The 23,838-nt window shown below is 39.2% G+C and overlaps 1 protein-coding gene across 2 annotated transcripts in view; it reads right to left on the reverse strand.

Annotated features, from left to right (window-relative positions):
* Nucleotides 1-2,299: 2,299 nt before the first annotated feature.
* PRR16 (proline rich 16) overlaps nucleotides 2,300-23,838 on the reverse strand; it is a 144,981-nt gene continuing 123,442 nt past the window's right edge. For both annotated transcript variants that reach the window (XM_048932489.1, XM_048932488.1), the window contains exon 3: nucleotides 2,300-4,116. The gene's annotated coding sequence lies outside the window, so the exon portion shown is untranslated. The remainder of the gene's footprint in view (nucleotides 4,117-23,838) is intronic.

The raw sequence follows: 23,838 nt of genomic DNA on the forward strand, positions 1-23,838 counted from the left end.
TCTCTAAGATTTTTTTTTTTTCTTTAGAGTACTCTGTTTGTTATTCTCTGCAGACATTTTTCTATATGAGTCAATCTTGTCCTTCCAACTTTTCCCTGCAGTTTCTCCCCAATACACATATCATCTCCAACTGCATGCTCCACTTCATCCATTGCTGTTTTTCCACTCTTAGACTCACTTGTGGTCTTGGTTTAAAAGTCAATCCTTCTCTACACCCTCCTGCATTCCCAAGGTCCCTTTAGTTTCTTTTATAAGGGTGAACCTCATCCTTACACCATTTTTGCCTTTGCAGAAGAAAATATTCCCTCTCAGCCTCTCTGTACATCAGGGACAGTCACTGAAGAGATCCTGGGCTGCTGCACCCATGTTGTCCAAAACCTGCTGTTAATAAATCACTGTTAAACTTACAAAAGAACAATGGTAAATCAGTCAACATAAACTGTCATTTCTTCTCTCATCCACTCCATAATTTCAGTCACGTTAAGGAAGAGACTGGAACTCAGTGAACCCTTCTCCCCTCACTCCTCCTCAATGCTGGTTGGATAATGGATGATATGTGGCAGATATGCTCCTGTACGGTCATCCCAGGCTGCCTCTGTGTCTGCCAGGTGCCTTCTGCCTTCAGCAGGGGCATCCTACAGCTGCCATTTTCCCTCCCAGTTACCCGGGCTGCCACAGTTGTCCTGAGGCACAGCATCATTGGAGAGCTTCAGTGAGGATGAGACACATGCTCTCTGTAGTAAAAAATCCGTTCCCTGGTGGTATGCATGCCATGTGACATCTGGGGAGACTGCTTCGATGGGAAGGATACTTCTGTAACATCCCAGCCAGCGCCAGATTTATACAGTCCTTGGTTTCTGCTTTACAGAATGGTTATTTTTACATACATCTCTGTCCTTCTCATTAAGCAATAGGAATTGATGATGGTTCTTGTGTTTAAAATAATTCAGCTGCTGAAAGAATTACATACCTTACTGTCATTATGAAAGAAGCCCTCAGTGGTAGCTGTTTGCAAAAGCCTTCTGAAATACTAGTAGCATTTTATTTTCCTCTTTTGAACTATTGTCTCAGGAGAGCTTCTGCATAGCAGGCAGGCATTGGCTCCAAATATGTCACAATACTGAACTCTTTGTAATTTAATTTGCAAAGAAATCTGGATCTCCCCAGCCCCACTGGTAGCAAAATAAAGACATAATATGCACATGTGCATGTGCAAATGTGCTAAAATTGACTCTCCAGTAGGAAGGAGCTGAAAACTACAGCATGAGATTGATGAAAAACACCATTTGCAGCATCTAACTGTATCTGTTTCTCAAACTGAGCCTACATTCTCTTCAGTATATACTATTTTTGCAATACATAGTGTAAAACCTCTCCTGGAACAAGGCCACTGTTTTTCATATTCGATGCATTTTTCTGAAGAAAGTTTCAGGTGAATTTTGTGCAGTGAGATTTTCGGACAGGTGCTGGTCTAGAATTCAGCAGAGCAGAAAAATGTTAGCATCACAGTTTTATTGGATTATTTTCAAATATAGATGGGTGCATTCTGTTCAAAAAAAGAAAAAAAAAAAACCCAAAACCAAAAAGCAGCTTTTCCAAATGTTGTTAGACAATAATGGAAGTGCTCAGTTCTGTTCATTAAGCAACTCAGTGTTAGTCTGAAAAACAAGACACCACCACCATTCTTTAACAAATACAAAGGTTGCATTTATCAGCTGTACTGGTGGAAATTGACCGCTAGATTTCTTTAAGAGAAGGTTTCTTCAAAAACATGAGATGGTCCCAAGTTTTGCGAAATGAGACAGGCTACAATTTCCTCCACTAATTCATTTGATGATTTCAAGACAACCCATAAAAGCAATCTATGGCTTCATACTCACAAGAAGAGTCCTTCTCAAATGTAAGTAATAAAATGAGCATCTCTTGCAGTAACAGGACTTGGGGCACTTATTCAGGACAGCTGGCATTCATCAGAAGGTAGGGCTGTGCATGCATGCACACAAACACACACACCCATACACTACTTGTCAGAGCAGAGCAATAAATTTAAAAATATCTGCCCACAACAAGGTTAACCCATGAGTGGTGAAACGGCTTGGGTATTCCATTGTTTTTTGTTCTTGAAATGACAGCTTTCTCTCTGTGAGCACTTAACAGGTTCCAAAGAGCAATGGAAATAAAGAAAAAAATAATTCAGCTTTATTAATCAGTTACTGGGTTTCAGGTGGATGTTTTAAGTGAACTAGGAACAACGTGCTTTACTGTGCTCTGAAAATCACACACAAGCTAACAGACTAAGGAAAAATGAAAATATGTACTTTTATTCAAAACAGCTATAGCACTGAAATGTTCAATAACTTCATAGCAAAAGACTACAGCACACGGAAACAATGACTGATAACTGTAAACTGCAGACTGTTCTAAAGAACAACCTCGCATACCGCAACTACTTCAACTGATTAAGTGGTGTGGCCTTGCCAGCGTGCTAAAACAAACGAAGAGACAAACCAAACAAAACCTGACAAAATCAAAAACCATGACAACTAAAAGCAGTTTCTGGACAAGGTAAGATGCTTGATAAAAGCTCTCTCTGTAAGCTGAGAGGCCACACTCACTAGACTACATTTCTCTCATTTTTAAACACCCGAATCTTCACTCGATGAAGCTTACTGATAATAAAAAATCTATCCCATTATATATCTATATTTCTTCACGTGGATATTAAAATAAACTATGTTCTGAAATTAAGAGTTAAAATTCCTCCTTTTGTTTTCCATACATATTTGCCTGTATAAATATACTTCGTCATTTTACAAATTACAATATTTATATTAAAGCTTTCGGTCAGCAAACCATCACAGCTTCACACGAACAAACAATTTCTGTGTTTTGGTTCTGTCTTTAAATCATTTTTGGAGATAATGAAAACCAGCCCAAATGAGTGACTGCTAACAATATAAACAACACATTTATTTAGAAAAATAAACTGAAAATGCTGCTTGTCTGTTAGATTTCTCCATGAAGTATAGACAAATGGCTAGAAAACTTGTATGCCAAATACGTATTACAAATGACTTTGTCTCTTTAACAGTAACTGGAACAACAATGCCAGCATTCAACAGGAACAGATAGGATGTATAATTGAATAGATTAAACTCCTTGCAACAGTATGATAAAAAAAATGGATGCTATTAAAAAAGATTATATCCCCGTTGTAGACACACCTTAACATGTTGATGATTTGTCATATATATACATATATATATATGTATGTATATGTATGTATTTATTTAAACCTAAGAAAGGACCACAGTCCTTTCAGTGAAGAGATCCCCTTAGTGAAAGAGCGCACAAATGTTTTTCTTCAGTTCTAACTTTTATATTCCACCTTTTGGAGCCCCGGCAGAATACAGCTCGTTGTGGTCAAAAAGCTCCTGGGGCTGTCTGTGCAAATGGTGGCACACACCATTACCCTGAATGGAAGTGACAGTGCAAAAACTTGAAGTGCATTGAGATGCAATCTTTAACACCTGAACTTTTTCAAAGTTGGGTGGAGAACAGGAGTCAGCATCCTTTGAAGCAGTTTAGTGTCACCGATGCCCTGTTCCTGTATGGCTTTCAATCTGTACAAGGAATGACAGAGGTCTTCTTTCGCTGTAGACAAGAAATTCCCCTGTTACTGTAAATGCATTTATATCCCATTATCGCCTGCGCGCTTCATTTCTCCTTTTGGCTACATATAGAAATATTTTTGGATGCTGCCCACGAAAAGCTCATCAATTGTTACTCTGGTTGCTCAGCACAGAACTCAAATGCCAGAGAGCTGGGGTGAGATTGTTGGTCCTCTACTCTTTGCTCCCACCAAGTGGAATTTAAGGCTGTGGCTTTTGCCAGGACGCTGCTTGCAGCAGTCTGATCTGAAACAGAGGACTCAACGCAAATTTCACCCATGAGTCACTGTGCTCTGACTTGAAGGGCTTTCCCATGCTCCATGGAGGGTTGGGTTCCTGGTTACTTTTCAGATCTGGCCTGCAAGAAGTCACAATGATGAATCTAATATGCAAGAAATTAGATGACGTGCCTCCAGATACAGATATTCCTTGAAGCCTGAAGGAGCTGCAAAAAAGAAGACAAGGACAAAGTTATGAAAGCATGACTTAAAAATGATAAAGTGATAAACAAAATAGTTTTGAATGATTGTTCTGCTTTCCAAGAATTCAAAGCACTGTAATATTCTGAAACTTTACCTCTTACAGTTTATTACTGATACAGACCTTATTTCTCTTCACAGTCAACAGGTTTAACTTCATAACTTTCTTTAGAATTACATTAATTCATAGAACCTGAGAAAAAGATCATTATGGTCTTATGTCCCAGACTACACATGTGTTAAACTGATGAATTTTTGATTATTACCTTTGTTAATCTAGCTAACCCAACAATTCAATTTATCAGCATACATAAGAGTTTAAAACCAAACCAAAACTACTGAGATTTTAATATACGAGGAGCAAAATATCATGCATTTGAGGAACTTTTAAGACTTCAAATCTAATTTAGGCTATGAATCTGGATTCAATTTTCCATTCTCAAGTTAGATAGAAAGTGAAATTCAGCAGGAGATTATAACCTGACAGACAAGTTTCCTAATCACTAGAATACTATTCAGCGTTTTGATTCAGGTCGCTCACAATCTCTTTCTGGGAAATGGCTTTAATTTATATAATGCACTAAAATGATCCTTGAGGCAGTGAAAGAAAATAATAGTGCAATCTAATGCTCAGGCTCAGTGTATTTACTTACTAGACAAGAAAAAGCAGCACAAAAAAGTGGGGCTATGGGATACTTACCAGCTGGTAGGTAAGGCAGGAATTTGGATTATTTTATGAACTCACGTTGTCTGAGGGAAAGAATGAGAAATTCCTCTTTCACCTGTCGTGATTTACAGCTAGGGCTACCCCACTGTGAGGGGAATGAAAATTATTTCCTTACCATTACAAATGGATTTTATAAACCTAGCCTTTCATTCACATCTCCTCTTCTTTCATATCGACTGGACTGCTTCATTTTGATAAGGTGGAAAAAGGTGAGGCAAGACAAGGTGAAGCAAGGCAAGAAAGAAAGGAAAGGAAATAGAATCTGAAGTTGGCATAAATTGAGGCTTTTTTCCCCAACAATCAAAGCAGTGAGTCAGAAATACTGTCTGGATTGCTGCACCAGCCCAACAATCTAATGGCCACGGTATAATAAATCTATGAGAAAAGTGACTTGGGGTGGCAGAATTTTTTCCTAATCAACCATGCTTTGGCTCACATCATTAATCAAAAAGGTGAATATCTTATGTATTTGCTAGCAGTGTAGTTTTAAACAAAGGACTCTTCATATCAATGGAAACATATCTATCTTCAGCTATCACAATTTCTTTCTTTAATTATATCTTGGTCTAATGATTTGTGTATGTTAAAACATCGTAAAAATCACAAAGATAATGGTATTGCCCTAGAATTCAGGGTAACATGAGACAGGATGGATATTGTACAAAAAAGCATGCATGAAAAAGCAATACTAATAATCAAAAGAAATAAATACTGCAAATATTTCTTGTTCTCTGTCAGGAGACAGTTCTTCCTCAAACTTATTCTGGACACAACACAATGCTGAATAGTTGTAGGTGTGCAAAGCAATATATATTTTTTTGCTTCTCTAGGTTGCAGTTCATTACTTACTTAGTAACATGCCCACAAAGACAGAATATTATAGCAGACATACCTCGATTCCTGTAGCAACTAATTCAGTCGCCAACTCACACGACTGATTCCCAGTTGTACGACTGTATGACATCCACCTAAATCTCATCGACACTCTACCAAAGAAGAAAAGTTTGCCTTTTGTTTTTTAATGATACCTTTGCTAAACTGAACAAGTGGCAGTGCTACGAAAAATGTGATGTGTGCCTTTATGCAAGATAAATAAAATACCCAAATTAGAAAATTAAGAATTTGGAAGCTGGGCAATGCCCGCATTAAAAATAGAAAAAGCAGTTCCTCTTCCCACCTCAAATGGATGAATGAAAAATTAATTAATTGTTGCCCATCGTCGTGCAGATGAAGAAGTGAGGCGCAGAGAAAATAGGTCAGTTATTGAAGAACTATATTCTGTTTTTTATTGCTATAGTTTTTAGTAGTTTGACAGGAGCTCTACCTTCAAACACCCACATTTAATTTGTGCTTACAAAATGCCTTCAGTCTCATCAGTATCTTCATGATGCAAACTTTACTAAACAGCAAAGGCTGAGACAACCTACAGGAGACTGCTTTCTCATTTGAACCCATTCTCTTCCCTTTCTTTGGCTTGGCAGTCTTGGTCTTGCATCCACAGCTCCAATATTCAGTTCCAAAAACAGGAACTGAAAGAAATCACTGTAATTGTTTTCCTCACTTAGAACCAGACACTCCTTCCTCTCAAGTATACTTTACTTCTATGCCAGCATTACTTGAATAGTCTTTCATTTTCCACTGTTTGTCAGTATCCACTGTTTTTCAGTTTTCTTGAAAACTGAAAAATCACAGATGAAAATTCACTCAAGAATTTATTCAATTTAAATTCATGTTCAAATGAAATCCAAATAACTTATTCAATTTTAACTGAAGAAACAAATTCAAAGTAGAAAGATAATCAAGCTCAATTTATAGGATTAACAATTAATAAATGTGCTTCGATTGTGAAGTGGCAGGACAGAAATATGCCAAACAAGTGATAGAGAAGATATTTATCAAATTTTAATTGACAAGTGCATTGGTGACTGCAAGTGATGGCAGAAATGTGAATTTCTGTGCTACGTCTAGCCTCTTTTATTAAGAAGGAGAGAAAAGATTAGGAATCAGCTTCACGTTCAGTCGAGAGAGACAGAGAGACTTAACACTAAGTTATATAAACCTTGAATCGTTCTCATCTAGACTAATTAAAATCTCCCATATCTGAGCTGATTTTGCACTAACAGCATGAATTGAACACATGCTGTTACCCTGCGTAAGCGTGCAGGCGCTCAGAGCACCAGCACATCTATTAGCTTCACTCAGGTTTTGACAAGCATGAGAAGAAGCAATCACAGAGCAACAAACCCTCCTCAGCTGCATGTATTTTCTAGATACTGGTAAATAGTAGCAGCATCTGGCTCAGCTTCTCAGTTACACCTGAACGATATGGAAATATTTATGTTCAGATGTGGAATATCTGATCTATTTACGTTCAGCTTCTGTTTCAGGTCGGATGGATTACTATGCCAATTCCTTCAGAAGAGAAAGAATTATTGGTAGGGAACAGAATGCTTTTGTAGGCCCTTTCTTGGCTGCCCTCAATGTCCAAAACAAATTCCGTGAGCTTCAGAGTATTGTTGTAGGTATAAATTGAAGCAGTGGATTTCAGAAGACACACATTTTCAGTCACGAGCCAGATAAAGTGTCTGTGTTTTGTGATTACAGGAACTCTGCCAATGCAAGAGCAATGTTTTTACCAGGTGCTTTACTCCTCCATCAACAACATTTGAACCATATAATCCAATTTTAGATGGTTGTTTTTTGTTTGTTTGTTTTTGCCTGTTTTGTTGCACTCTGGAGACATCAATGACAGTAAAATCTTTAAAACATGAAAAATGCAGAATTTCAACAAATGCACAACAACACTTGTTTGTAATTCCTCTGATTTCTTGTCTTCCCAATAAGCTTCAGAATACTGATTTCTGTGTGGTAGCGTAATCCTCCTGCCATTTCAGCCTCTAAATAATTTATTTGCCAAACCGAAAACAAGAATTCCTAATTGCTGATTGGATTTCTTTTTCTCTCAAAGATTTTAAAAATATTGTGAATGGCACACATGCAAAGTTAGTTAAAACCTCTGCAATTATTCATTTTCATTTTTTTTCCCTTGCATAACATTTTTGTGTATGTTCTGACACCATCTACATTCTACAGTAGTATCATTCTTACCACCTTACTAATCTTTTCTTATGTGATGAAGTTATCAAGTCCTGTTGCTCCACCTCCAGACCCTTCTATGAAAGTGGCTCTATGAATAGTTCTGCAAATCCAGTCCTAAACAGAGATCTGCAGACTGTGTCACACAGTATATGATGAAAGCATCTCTTAAATGAACTCTCTGTACTGAACACATACTGCTTAAGCACAGTGTTAGTGAAAGTTGACTGTCTTTGTGTGTTTGCACAACAAAATGACCATCAGAACATTGGCTTTGAGAGCTGCTGCTACTCAGACACATATACATAAAATATATGAGGGCTGCTCCAAAAGTAACGCCTCCTATTGATGATGTAGGCCCATGCTATCAGAGGTGACTGTTGGTGATAAGGCAGGTGAGGCTGAATCTCAATACAAATATTCTGTTCCATTTTGTTGGCTTGCCAGCAGATGGCAGCAGAGCTGCAGTTTCCATCGAAATCAATGGCAGGCACTACTTTTGGAGCAACCTGTGCACATGTGCACAGCAATGAAACATTCATGGAAAAGCAGCATGCAAGGAATGCAAGGAGCATTGTCTTTACCAACTGCTGAACAAAACATGGCGGTGTTTTCTCAATGATGTCCCAGACATTTCAGATTGGAGACAAGGAATCTGTGGGACTGACAGTGGGAAATTAAGCCTCTCTTTTTCATCCTCAACACAGCTCAAATCTGGGCCACCAAAATTACCAAGAGGTTTCTTGACAACACAGAAGCCAGTATCCTACTTTAGGGAGCCCATGAGTTGTGCCAAACCCCAAAGCACTAACTGCAAAGTGCTGAAGTGGAAAGAGTGGAGGAATCTTGTTCATGTATCCTGGGAAACTCCAGCAGCTTTGTGCCATGGTGAGAGGCCCTTTTTCTAGTAAGACAAGGACACATCAATTTTGCTGGAGAAGTGAGATCGTGCTTTCTTGGCAAGTGAAAGAAATGCAGAAATAAATCTCAAAATTCCTCAGAAATATTTTTGGCTGAGACTTTTTCAACCCACATCTTTAACCTTTTGAAACACTTTCATTATTCTTTTTTTTTTTCTTTTTTTTTTTTTTTTTTTTTTGGCATGACTTTTTTTTCATTTACACTCAACATTTTGGTCACTTATCTACTTATCTGTTGGTAAAATGTGTCAATGTTCCAAAAACATGTCTACAGACAGAATTAGTTATGCCAAGGCTGAAGACACAGCTAGAAAGCCTATTTCTTCTTCCATCAGTTTTGGGCTTGCCATGATCTATCCTTCCCGACACAGGTGCTCACAAAAGAGTTCTGGCAGTGTCCATTTCTTCATTTTCTCTCCGTTTCCTGGTACCCAGAACAGCTGTTTTCTCAAGTCAGGACATTTGACTCCATTTTGTCTTCCATCTGACTCCTATACACTGAAAATCAAGAATTAATCAAGAGGAAATCAGCTTCTCCAGGCTGGTGCATGACGTAAGATCTGAGCTGTCCTTTTCCAGACCTTCACAGGTGTCACTTACAGTCAGGATTCTGATGCAGAGCTGCTTAAACAGCCAAAGCAAGGTGCACTTAAATGCCTGCTTATCAATGCCTCTGACAGAATGCATTCCTATATGTAAATATGCACCAAAGTATTTATGGATTTTTAATTTTTTGTATATTCATGTCTATTTCACATATTTATAATATATAATTATATATAATTATGTGATTTATATCATTATACAGTGAATGTATTTACGATATGTGCATACATGTATTAATTCTCTCCTTCTTCTGCTGACCAGGGATAATAACTACATGCTGGAAAGTGTTCACAAGCCTGCCAACAGACTGCTGTTCACAAGTCCCATCCAACCCCTCAGTTCAGGTGGACAATGCAGCTGTGGCAGCAGCAGCAGAGGAGCTGCTAAGGTGGAAACTCGACCCGTAGTCACATTTCAGCTTAGATCCATCTCTAGAACAGAGGCACTGACGATGCTACCAACACAAAATTGAATGCATGGACAGTCGTGTCACGGCCTGTGATGGCAGCTGAACACCAGGTGTGAAATGTTTATCTATTACATGTCTCAATTAAGGAAAACTTATTATTATTTGCATATTATTTCCAGGGTTTGAATTACAGGTCTTGGTTTCACCTGCTCAGAAGGTAAACACTCCAAAACGCTGAACCTACAAGCACAAACTGTGCAATGACTCTGATACCTCCCATGGGATCTCTTGACATTGGAACAAACAAAGAAACAGGCTCTGCAGGCAAACACAAACTTGCTTTTAGCACCATCCATCCCTGTGCCGAGTGTCAGAGGGGATCCTGCTCTGTGTCCAGGTGCAGAAAGGCAGTCTCCATCCGTTCATTTTTTCTGCAGTGCTTTGGGCTCAAAAATAGTCTTTTAAGCAAAACAGCTGGGTAACTTGTATCTGCAATGTAATCATTTTGCCCTTCTTTGTGCTCTCCTTTTCCTGCTGAGTCAAAGTGAATTTCGCTAATTAGCCCGAATGTGAGTCTGTGTCAAACGGAGGCGGGACAGAGATCAGGAGAAGAAAGAGATGCAGAAGATGGCTGAATTCCCAGCAGGATTAGCTTTCTGTTTCTAATGACCAGTGAGAAATCAGCTAGTGACACATCTGAGGAGCTGCCAATCTAGGGTTATCCAGCTAGCTTACCACAGGTGATACCAGCAAGCAAGTAATGACATACAGACACTCAGCATGAAGCACCTTTTGCAAAGAGTTGCCACAGAATTTCAGGTCAGTATGTACTGTTGGAAGGTTTCCATCAGTACTGTACCTATTTCACCAAGGATGAAGGTAAGCATGCTGCCATCATTGCCCTCCATTTATTGAAGGTGCCTTCATACATTCTGGTTGTTGGCAGACACTCAAAGATGTGGAAGGCTTGATAGGTAATAGAGCAACTCCCTCCTTTTCTGTGACAGTGCTTTCTTTGTTCTGTAAAAATTCATATTAATGTCTTACACTTTTAAGTCAGTCAAGAGAAAGTCAAGAGGCTTTTGTTTCCATTTTTGGAATGTAGAGGTTGTTGGGGTTTTTTGTTTGTTTGTTGGTTTGTTTTTCTCGTAACAAAACGTCTTAGAGAAACACAAATGGTTTGAAAACCATTCTTCCCAGAACACATCTTCAGGTGGCAGGAATAACATTTCTGATTTAACCTGCAGCTCGAAAGGGTAGATAATGGAACTGGCAGCTCTACACTTTCTTATTTAAAAAAAAATATATATATATAGCTGAAAGGAATCGTGTAGTACATAATGTAGGTATCAATATTTGTTATATTTAGTTTTTGGTTTTTTTTTTTTTCTTTTTTTGTCATTTATTGATCTTTCTTCTATTTCAGATTGATCAAGCAATCCACTAGCTCTGCAGAATTATCCCTACTCTGCAAGCCAAAAATACTTGAGACACATCAGAAGATACCTGCAAATACCTTGGCACAGCCTTTCTCCAGATCAGCCCATTCAGGGCTGAAACAACCCCTGATTCCAGCTGACAACGTGCTGCTTTCTGACAGACATTTCACAGGAAGTCTCCTTTGTCATTTGGCACAAGCATTTTCCTGCAGAAAATTAAAAATAAATTCCACTGCCAGAAAGGTGTGGAGATCACCAACACTGTGTTGCCTCTTTCTCCCAAAACATGCTGACATGACCAACAGGTCACAGCAATTCTATGGTATATTGCTTGTTCAATATACTCACATTTACACTCTGTATTATGAAATGAAAGAAGTTTGTGTCAGGTTTTCAAGAGTGGAGAATTCTGTTCTTAGCTGCTATAAAATGAGAAGCTCACAGCTGAATCTTGGTCAGAAATCCATCAAGGGAAGAAAGGCCCTGAGGCTCTGCAGCAATGAGGAGTTTGTTCTGCAAGTTTATGCACAGCTCCAGCCATGTGCAACTGCTGTTTAAAAGGCAGGTGTATCAGAGATAAGCACAATTAATCTGTCCACAGGTGTTCAAAATGGTGCCTTTAATTTCAGGAATCCTACACAGGAGATTTTAGAATGGTGTTATGCTGGTGTGACACAGCAAGACATTTGAAACAAAACAGAAAATTTCAGGGCTTTTTTGGAAGAAAAACAAAGGAAGATGACTTTATTGTTTTTACAGGTTTACTATGGATACAGAATAGAATCATAGAATCATAGAATCAGTCAGGTTGGAAAAGACCTTAAAGATCATCGAGTCCAACCACAACCTAACCATACTGCCCTAACTCTAACAACTCTCCATTAAATCCTGTCCCTGAGCACCACATCCAAATGGATTTTAAACACATCCAGGGATGGTGACTCAACCACCTCCCTGGGGAGCCCATTCCACTGCTTAACAACCCTTCCTATAGAGAAGTGTCTCCTGATATCCAACCTAAACCTCCCCTGGCACAACTCAAGGCCATTTTCCCTCATCCTGTCACCTGTCACTGCTCATAAGTCGAGATTTAAATGAACCAATATTTTTGACAAATGTAAAGATAACTTTTTTTTCTAATTTGTATCTAATGACGTGCAGTGTCATACACAACCAGGTGGGACAGGCAAACATAAGATTAGCAACAAGGCTTATCTCTGCTTAGCCTCTGAGGAACTTTTTTTCTCTCAGTCATCACCTAAGAAATCCCTCATAAGCTTCAGCAGGAGAAGGGGATTATTTCACAGGCAACAGACTACCCGAGTTTCTGATCTCTGATCATAAGAAAAATTCAGAATCATAAAGCATCTCAGTATTAAAACCTTTGTCATATCCATCAAATACGCTCAAAATCTCGGCTCACAATATGAAACCATGTGATCATGTGATTTAAAAAAAAGTGTTGCTTTTTTTTTTTTTTATTTTTGTTTTGTTTTGTTTTGTTTTCCATTTGTATTTTGAAATCTCACAAGTCTTGTCCATGCAGATTGGTTTGCACAGTGAGCCTGTGTGGCTAGTCCTGAATCTGTGCTCATCTGGAGTGATTTGGTTAACAAAATAAATACTCCAGCCAATCACAGAAGCTCAAAATTCAGGCACATACCAGTGAGCTCTGCTGATAATCCTGCTGAGGCAAAGGTTACCAGCAAAATGTGCAGTGCAGCGCTTTGCACATGAAGCACAGGCCTCAAATACCCTGCTTGCACGGCCAGTGAAACACCACCAATGAGGCCAGTTCTTCTGGTACTGCTTCTGTGAGAAGTTCACCAAAGGGGTTTGTCATTTTGATGGGCTGCCTTGAAGTTTAAGACAAGAATAAAGCTGGATCCACGTATCTCAGTCATATAGACAAACAGCCTGCTACAAAAGCGTGATTTCCACCAAGGGTGGGAATGGGCTCTACAGACTGGAGCTGTGTTTGAAACATTAAACCTACTGTGTGCCCACTGGGTTGGCTGAGTTCCTCTCCAACCCTGTTTTCCAAGCCACAGTCCAAACCAAGGCAGTGTGCAGCACAGGAAAATGAGTTACAAATTTGAAGCACTTGAGGCCATTTGAAGCATCTCTTCAAGCACTTCCTCATCTGCCCAGAACAGAAGGCCAAAATCAGTGTCAGCAAATCAGCAGATTTCTATCTGCCTTGGTATGCAGCAAAGACACTTGACTTTGGGTTTTAATGCATCCAGAAATGGCGTCCTCCTACTGAACCAGTCAAAGTTATTAGAAGTTCTAAATGTTAATAAGGATTCCCTAATCTTTCAAAGTCTCTGCTTAACAAAGTTATATATTAAAAAACAACAACAACAACAACAACAAAAAACAAAACACATTTCTTAAGTAGAATGTTTTCTACATTTTTTTTCTTTAAATCTGTTCTATGGTTTAAAATCTATACCTTAAACCTTCCTTATGATTTTGTAGCATGGAGGTTATGCATTTGAAACAAAGCAATTTTCACTTGCATAATCCCAAAGGCTACTGTCAACCTGTTTGCAGCCATGACCTTGCATGGAGGTCATCTCTACTCATAAGGGTCACTGGACATCACAGCAGATGCTCTGGGAGGTGTTCATGTGCCCCCATTGACTTCCATTACTCTTTTGAAGTAATGAAGATGTAAGAAGGATAAGAGTGAGCAGCAATGTAACAAATAAAACTGAAAAGACAAAAGACCCCCAGAAACTCTGTTGGCCCCTTGCATCAGAGCTAGGAAGAGTCTGGAAGACAGTAAACTGTTACCTAATCACGAGAAAGAGAAATAAAACAGCCCAGAAAAGTAGATTCCTTGGGCTATTCAGATTTATATTCTTTCCCTGTATTCCTTCTTTTCTCTTAATGATAAAACTTCCAAAAAATAAGCACAAATATTAGCTTAGGCAAAACAATACTCCCATTGGCAGGCCATGATCACGTATCAGCAGTTCAAAGGATAATCTCACTTGTGCTGAGTTGGCCTTCAGGAGTAAGGAAATCATCCAGTGCACCTGGCACTGTTGTATTAAACAGAAAATGTGTCCCCTGTTAAGGACTCTGACAAAATACTCCTGGGAGCAAAGAGAAAGTACAGCCCACTGAATCCATAATGTGGATAATCCCCTTGCATATAGCTGGCCATCAGCTCTGTCCAATCACAACAGACTTCTGCTTTGTTTCTTTTTCTTGGGTGGGAGGAAAAAACGGTGCTCTGGACTGCTGGAAAGGTGAGGTTCTTTATTTGGAATTCTTGTCTGGTTAAAATAACAATGAAAAATACAGTGGATTTCATTTCCCTTGCAAAGCCAAAAGGAGCTTCTTTGGCAAAATGAAACTATTTTCTAAAGATAAAGCTGAGAAATGTACTCATCCTTAATATAATTTCTACTTCATTTAAGGTCCTTTAGGAGCCTTTTAACTCTTAATGCCTAAAGAGGAATCAAAAGGAATGCAAAAGTTTTCAGGTGAAGAAAACCTCAATAGATTGCTTTTATTTCTTGCTTTTATTTGTATTTCATATGCAAAGATATCTTCTGGGACAATAGGGATAATAAATGGAATAATTTGTATCAGTAATTAAAAGTACTTGCTTACTGCTTTACAAAGAAATACATAACTTGCAAAGTGCATTCACTAGATGAAAAACAAGGCATCAATACATATGCATTACTAGCAGCAAATATATTGCACTTACACTTGTAAACCATTTTACCTGTCTCACAGTGATTTTTCCCATAAGAAAACAAAGGAAGAAGTATAAAAAGCTTCTTGTGCTGTTGGTATGTAAATCACAAAGCAATCACAATTGAAGATGAGTATGGTGAAAGCTCACTGCTGTTCTCCTGATGACAAGTAAGCAAGATGGGGGAAGATGGACAGAATCAAAGACTGCAGCTCTTCATGGGAAGGGAAAAGCTAACTTCCAGTATGGGACACAAGAAATAAGGACAGAATTTGGAAAGTTTCCTGCTTTCTATTTAGGTGTTCAAACTAGAAAATAAGCGTTCAAATGCTGGCACAAAGCTGGACCAAAGCGTGTGGTCATGCTTGGAGAAGCAGCAGCTCACTGCCAGGGACCCTGACAAGGAAGTCTTGGGAGGAGGCTGTGGATGTGATGCTCCCAAACACAGGGTGCCTGCGGCAGAGTCTTTGTAAATGTCAGGCAAGCTGAAGAGGGCACATGTTTTGTGGAGGCTGCAGAGAGGAGTTCAGACCATGCTTCAGGCATAGGACGGGGTGCATGAAATAAGAATACTGTCTTGTCAGTCTGCTACTTTTTGCTTTTCCCAAACTGAAAAGAAGTCCCCAGCACACTCTCCTCCCTGGGAACACCTTCCTCTACCACAGTTGTGAGGACGCCAGGGCATGAGCAGAAACAGGACGTGCTTCATTCTCAAGGAAATCACAGAATCCTGGAATCATTAATGTTGGAAAAGACCAAGTGCAACCATCAGCCCATCACCAGCACGTTCACCAACAGCCCTCAGTGCCATACCCACATGTCCCTTGAGCACCTCCAGGGGCAATGACTCCACCACCTCCCTGGCAGCCCATTCCAGCACCTCACCACTCTTTCTAAGAATTTTTCTCCTAATATCTACTCTGACTGTGGGGTTCAAAATGCCCCAGGCAGAAGAAGAATTCAATTTGGATTCCTCTTACATTTAGTAGAAGAGGGCAAAGGAAAGGCAGTCTACAGACACTGTCTCCTCCAGCAATTTGTAGATCTAGCATATCTGTGCCATGCTTTATTTATGAGAGAATGAAATAGAGTGTTTGGACTTGTGTCAGCTAGAGCTGACTGCTGAACTGAATGGAAGGTTTCAGTTTTTCATTTCAGCCACAGAGATAAGCAATCGTGTTTTAATTTCAGTCTGAGTCAGAACACTCTGGTCTTCCTTTCAGAGTTGCAATTAAACAGTTTGGGCCCTGACAACATCAGCTGCTGAAAATAATGCAGCCTAGTCACCTCCTTGGATGGTGACAGCAGTGGAAATGTGAAATTACTACCTTCCCTTTTCTTCTCCATGATCCAGACTCTAAGGTTAGTGTTGCTAGCAAGATTTTTCATGTTTCTAATTTTATTAGAAATGTAGCAGCAGAGCTGCAGATAGCAACCACAAGATGTGAAGCTTCTATCTTGTATGTGGGCTGAACTCTTAACTGTACACTTATTAATAAAGGAGATTATTTTGTATGCAAGGATTCTCTACAACAGAGATCAGTGGTGTATAATACTTTCCATGTATCATCTTTCCTCCTTTATCACATGAATTGCTCCCCTAAACAGGAAAGTTCGATGAGGGCAAACTAAGAGTTACCTGAAAGCTACAATAACTGACAAGAACGCATCAGCAGAACCAAAATGTGATTTCTCTTCTAGAGGTTTTATTTGAAACACAAGTATTCTGCTCTTCAGATAGGAATTCCTTAATAAATCTCTACGTAGAAGCAATTAGCAATGGCTCCATTTTACTGCTGCTGTCAAATCATATTAGTACAAAAACTGAGATGGTAATATATAAGATTTTTTTCCTTTAAAAAGCCAAACGGTTGAGCTAAATACAAGTAACTGTAAGTGAAAGAGATATAATATTTAAGCCAGCATGTAGTGAAGAAATGCTTAAGCAATTTAAATTTAACTATTTTAAAGTTATTTTCTGTACTCCTAACCAGCCTATTGAAATTGATACAATAAGATTTGCAGTACTTTCAAGAGGCATCTTTTCTTTATCCTCCTACGTATTTATCACTTTATTAACACTTTATTAAACCATCTGAATGCACAATTTAAAATTATACTGATGTATTTTGAAGCCTTCATGGAGTGATGACATCACTGGGCACTGGGCAACTGCTGTCGTCTACCTGTACGTGTGGAAGGCTTTTGACATGTTCCTAAATGGCATCCCTATCTCTAAACTGGAGAGGGGTGGATTTGAAGGCTGAATCATTCTGTGGATAAATAACTGGTTTGATGGCCATAGCCAGAGGGCTGTTACCAGCAGTTCTTAGTCTAGGTGGAGGCCAGGCATGGGTGGTGTCCCCTAAGGGTCCATCTTGGGACTCGTGCTCTTTAACATCTTCATCAATGACACTGACAGTGGAAACAACTCACAGAGGGTGATGAGGCACTGGCACAGGTTGCCCAAGGAGGCTGTGGATGCCCCATCCCTGGAGGCATTCAAGGCCAGGCTGGATGTGGCTCTGGGCAGCCTGGTCTGCTGGTTGGCGACCTGCACATAGCAGGGGGTTGGAACTGGATGAGCATTGTAGTCCTTTTCAACCCAGGCAATTCCATGATTCTATGATTCCATGCCACAAGTGTACCCTCAGCCAATTTGCTGATGATACCAAGCTAGGTGGTACAGCTGGCAGAATAGAAGGGAGGGGTGTGATCAGAGGGACCAGGCCACACTTGAAAAGAAGCACATGAGAATCTAATGAGGTGTAACATGGCCAAGTGCAAGGTGTTGCTCTTGGCTGCAGCAATCCCAAATCTGAGTACAGACTAGGAGAAGAACTCAAACTCATTGAGAGCAGCCATGCCAGGAAGGACTTGAGAATTCTGGTGGACAAAAAGCTGGGCGAGAGCCAGCAGTTGCTCTTGTGGACCAGAAGGGCAACTGTATCCTGGGTGTTCAGCAGGTGGAGGGAGGTGATCGTGCTCCTGTACTCTGCCAGTCTGGACTGAGGACCAGTCTGGAGTACTGTGTCCAGGGCTGAGGCACGCAGGACAGGGGCAATGCAGAGCTGCTGGAGCAGGTTCAGAGGAGTGACATGAGGATGGTCAAAGGGCTGGAGCACCTCTCCAATGAAGAAAGGTTGAGGGAGTTGGGCTTGCTTAGCTTGCCAGAAGAGAAGACTCTGGGGAGATCCTGTTGCAGTACTAGAAGGGAGCTTACAAGTCAAACACAGACTGAGTCCTTATACAGACTGATAGTGACAGGACAAGGGGGAATGGCTTAAAACTAAAAGGGCAGAGATTAGGTGAGATGTTTGGAAAGATTTTTTTATTTAGACAGCCAGGCTGGATAGGATCCTGGGCAGCTTGAGACAGCGGTTGGCAACCCTTTGGCAGGGGAGCTGGAACTCGATGATCTTTAAGGTCCCTTCTCACCTGAGCCATTCTATGATTCTGTGATGATGGTAAGGTAATATGAAGACAACATAAGACTTTCCAAATCAAACAGTAAAATAACTATATGAGGGCTGCTCCAGAACTAATGCCTCCTATTTTAATATTCTGGCTCGTGATGTCAGAGGTGTACATTGGGGTATGGCAGCAAAGGTTGAACCTTCAAACCAATTGTTACATTTTGCTGCCATGTGACAGATAGCAGTCTGAGAAACGATGTCTGACATCTAAGTGCATGTGATGCAAAGGTGTGCCACTGAATTCCTTCATGCAGAAAAAAGTTGACCTGTTGACTTTCACTGATGCTTGCTGAATGTTTATAGAGACCAAACAGTGCATGTCAGCACAGCTGAGGTGGTGGGTGGTGCATTCCTGCAGTGACAACAGCGACTTGAAAAGCAACCCACATTCTGGATGGCCACGGAGATATTTATGAGCATGGAATGCAGACTCTTTTCATTGGTAAGGAAAACCAGGGTTTCTAAGGGTGTCTAATGGCCGTGAGTATGCTGAAAAATAGCTGAGATTTTGCTCTATCAAATAGTGTTACTGTGTTCTTTAGTCTGTTGCAGTTTGCATGGAAAGAAATAGGGGCATTACTTTGAGCAGCCTACTTAAGCCCTTTCCCTTAACTGTATCAAAACAGCTGCTAGTCCCCTTGATTAGTTATATTTACATTTATAGATATATTTATAGATTTATATTTAGATATTACATATTTCATTTTGAGTGCAACTGTAAATTTCAAGTAGATAAAGAGCCAGCAACGTGTCTGAAAATAAGAATTTCTGTGCTTGTTCTATTGTAAAGATTACATGTGCATATTGACATTACTGTATTCCACTGTAAATGCAATAACTTGTGAGACCAGCAGCACAACAATGATGAAATTTTCTGTATTAATGTTCAATTAGTTATGCTTTAATAAGAAGGATTTCCTTATACAGTTCTTCTTAAGTAAAATTCATTGAATTCATACAATTTATGCCATTTACAGAATTTATAAAATTCTGATCATATCAAGAGGGCTGAAGCTGGTTTGTAGTTACACCAATTCCCTGCATTTTATACAGGAATTGTGTTTACACCAGTTTCTCTTTTAGAGATGCTATGCAATACAAGTAATGAATGTCCTCTGTCTGCATTTGAGGCACATGCTGGACAGGTAGCACCTCTCTTGTAGCCAGTTCCAAGATGAAAAGAAATAATTTACAACTATGTTCCCTGCAATTAAAAGCCTGGAATAGTTTTGTCTTACCACCTTATCTGTAAGAACTCAAAATCATGGACTATCTGAAGTTCTTATTTCCTATAGAATTCATTCACTTTCACTGTGAAATCACTTTACTCTTAAAGTAAAGAGTAAAGTAAACTTTACTCTTAAAGTGATTCTCATTAGAACCCCAAACCACTGCTTTTACTGTTTTCCACCTGACCCTGCCCATTTCCATGGGAACAAAAGCCTGTGTGCTACAGCCACTCCTACTGGTGACCCTGCAATGAGCAAACTGCTGAATTATTTACCGTAGATTGGATGTGTAAGCAGGATGGAGCCAAAGTCTGGCAACGACACCAATTAAAGATAATGATCCTCACCTAAGCACCATCCTTGCCTAAGCTCAGCATTTGTTTCCAGTGAGCCAGCTCAGCAGAGATGTAATGATATGACCACAACAATGCTAGTTGTCTCCAACACAGTGAAATTGAATGCAGTTTATAAAGCATACAGTAAAACTGTGTTATGCTGGAGAGGGAAATAAACAGTAGGGAAATGAAAATATATCAGAATATAGTACGAGGAAAACCCTGATGGGAGAAATCTTATTTTGAATGGCTTTACAACCCATTAAGACTGAACTAATATATGGATTATACAGATATACTGAACGTACAGATTTTGCCCAATCAAAATGATTATTACCTAATTCCAAATGTTGAATGAGAATTCACAATGTTGAATAATTTCTAAAAAGACAGATTCTTTACATACACCTTAAATTCCCAAGGTGCAAGACAGTATATAAAAATAAAATGATGCATCATCATGTTGTTCTAATTTTTATAGCCATCGATCACCTGGAAGATCTCTGCAATCATGATCCATGACAACCCATTTAAAGCAGACTGACAAATGTTTGAGAAAAAATAACCACTGTTTCACTAAAAGAGAGCAGTGATGAGCTCTGCTCTGTCAAGATGAAGAATAGCAAGAAGGAGAACAAGAAATATTTGACTTTTTTTTTTTTTTTACTTCCTAGATGTAACCTAGGTTTTCCAAAGTTTTGTAAAATTTCTGGTCTGAATAAGGCACAAATTTACAAGTTTACCTTAGAGGGGTCCTTCAGAATTCATCTAGTCGTATCTTATGGACTACAAGTAAAATACAGTTGCAGAGATGACAAGAACACAACACAAAATTTAAAATTACTATCCTGAAAATTCACGTGCTTAGTAGTGAATACTAGAGATGCCTTTTAAAAAGGTGCATCTTGAAGCCCGTATGTTTTGGTGCTTTTTAAAATTTCTATGTATGTATGTATGTAGATGCACAGAAGCCTTTGGCCTGACATTCAGGATTGACTGGGATTCAGCAACAAATGTTTTTCCACTGGATTCCCTTGTGAGCACACCTTCTCCTAGTCATAACTGATCAGATCGGGTCCACCCCCAAAAATTGTTCTTTCCTTCTGAGATGCACCCAGAGGAGAAGGCAGGTAGAAGTAAGAGGGAAGAGAAAAGAAAAAGAAAAGAAGGGAAAATATTTTAAAATATCAACCTACTCATGAGAAATGCAATGTGTGTTTCCCTTGTGTGACTGACCTTGAGCTCCAGTCTTCTACTTAGAAGAGCACTGTGATTACCAATCACAAATCACTTTTTCGTATGGGATTTTGCCCACTTGTTTTGCTGAATCTGTAACTTTTGGAGAAAATAACGCATGAGTCACTGGAGAAGAAGGAGCATGACTGCAGCTAATGACTCACTGCAGGTGATGGAATGATTCTGATGAAAAAGGATTATAAACAAAGAAATAAACATTGTACTAAAAGTGAACTTGCTCCTCATGTTTATCACGATACTGTGCTACTCAAGAGAATTTTGACAGCCACCCTAGGGCACTAAGCACACAAATTATAAGCAAAAATGCTGCATCAGGATCTGAAATAGGATGAATTTTCCAAGTCTATCTGAAAGCCTCTTCCTTATCCTGAGTATACTTCAAATACCACAAGGTCTTTGTATTTCTGAAAAGAAAGTTTCAGTATGACATCTGGAATAAGGCAACATATGGAAAAGGGCAAATTGTGTGAAGGGATAAAAATGAAAATGGTTTTGGACAAATATCTCCTCTGTGCCCCTCCAGGCTTGCTCTGCATTTGGTCTTTCTGGCGGCCTTTTAGAATTCAACAACTTTCAAAAACTGACTTTTTTTTTAAAACACTTCCTCCTTGGAGATCACCAGAGCAACACAGCTCTGGTGTTTTCTGCTTATTACAGGTTTTCTACCCACATAACTCAAATGTCTTGTTCTCTAATGCCCTTCACTCTTGTCCTTGGAGGCACAATCTTTACTCACTCTCTTACATTTGCAGTACCTACACAGTACCCAAAAGTAAAATAAAAATGGACAGACAGAATAACTATACTAGCTTTCTCATAGATACACACAGTGCCCTAACTCAAACACTGTAATTTATCCCATGAAAATACACAGAACAACTCTGCAGGCTCATTACAGACTTAAGCCCAAATAATTCACAGCATTGCCTCCTTATTTTGTTTTCTTCTTGACTGCTTTGATTGGTAATTTCTTCAGCATTTATAAGATACATGGAAGATAAGGAGTTCTTGTAACCCTCAGGAGGTCTTTGATTATAGTGATGCAAGACAGCAAATAATCCTATCCCTCTGGATCCTCTTCCTGAATTGATTGAACCATGAATAACTAAACAGATAGATCCATACTACGTCTATAGATGCAAGCAATAGAGAATGTGAGATATTCTTTGCTTCAGGTGGCTCTTTGGATAAGTCTTCCAAGTAACTGAAGCCTTGAAAAAAGATTCTGGCTTGAGGGAGCAATCAGAAAAGAGATTTCATGTCAATCAAAGCATGCCAGTACAACATTTGGGAATTGAGACTTGAGACTTCACAAAATTTCCATCTATATGTGTTCATCTGTGCGTGTAAAGAGCCTGTAAAAAGAACACGTAGCATCTCCATGCTGCTCTTTTGCCTATGGTACTCAAGACAGCATTATCTGCTGGTGGTACTGGAATGCAGAGTTAATGTACATACAGCAATTGTAAGTGTCCAGCATTTTGGAAAAATGCTGACTTGCTATAGAAAAAAGTGGACTCAAAATCACCAGCTGGAATGTGATGTTATGTGGCCATAAGTTTCCAACAAGAGCAGATACAGAATCCTTTTTTTTTTTTTTAATCTGACGCGTTTTACTAAAACCTTGAATGCTGCTGTGATAAAAGAGTGCTCTGTGAAAATATTATTGGTAATCTGAAAGAGGAAACATTTCTCATAAGCAAAAATATTCTGCTATAAAAGCATCTTTTTTTGACCATGAAACTTCTTAGTGGCCATTTTTCAAAAGCCACATCCAACCAGTAACTTATCACATTACTGCTGCTATGAATTCAGTGGTACAGTGCACTGTCAATTAATCCTGGTGCAACAGAATTCACATATGTAAGCTTATGCACTAAGAAATGCAAAGAGAGGCATGACTGCGCTCAAAGATATTATTATGTGAAAGCTCAAGGAATATTAAATTGTAACACTATAATGCCACTAATTAAAACTAATGAAAATTCTGGTAGATATACTCCCTGCTCAAACTATAAACAACAGTGACATATGGCACAAATTACAGTGATACAAATGATAGCAGCATAGTGCTTTCATTTCAGTTGACAAAAAAAACCCCAGAAAATTAGGAATGCATGCAGTGATGGGAGGACTGAAACAGTTATGAAACAAATTCAGTGAAGGAATATACTTAAAGATAGATATCCTTAGAGCAGGAAAAAGAAAGGAAGGTGAAAGTTTGAGTGTTTGTACAACACTACTGATCTAACTGATCTCAAGGGGGTAACAGTCCTCCCATTTTTTCTGGTTTCCACAGATTACAATATTGTTCTCCTTTAGATTGATGGGAAATGTCTGTATTGATAAAGGAGCTTAATAGAAACACTGCTTTTTCCTTTTGTTCGTGATAGGAAGCAACTGTTTATTTGGTGACTTCTCTGTCAATGTTAAAATGTTTGTACGAGTTACGATCGCACTTATATTTTACCTGGCAGCA

Source organism: Lagopus muta, chromosome Z (genome assembly GCF_023343835.1).
Source record: "Lagopus muta isolate bLagMut1 chromosome Z, bLagMut1 primary, whole genome shotgun sequence".
Classification (NCBI taxonomy): domain Eukaryota; kingdom Metazoa; phylum Chordata; class Aves; order Galliformes; family Phasianidae; genus Lagopus; species Lagopus muta.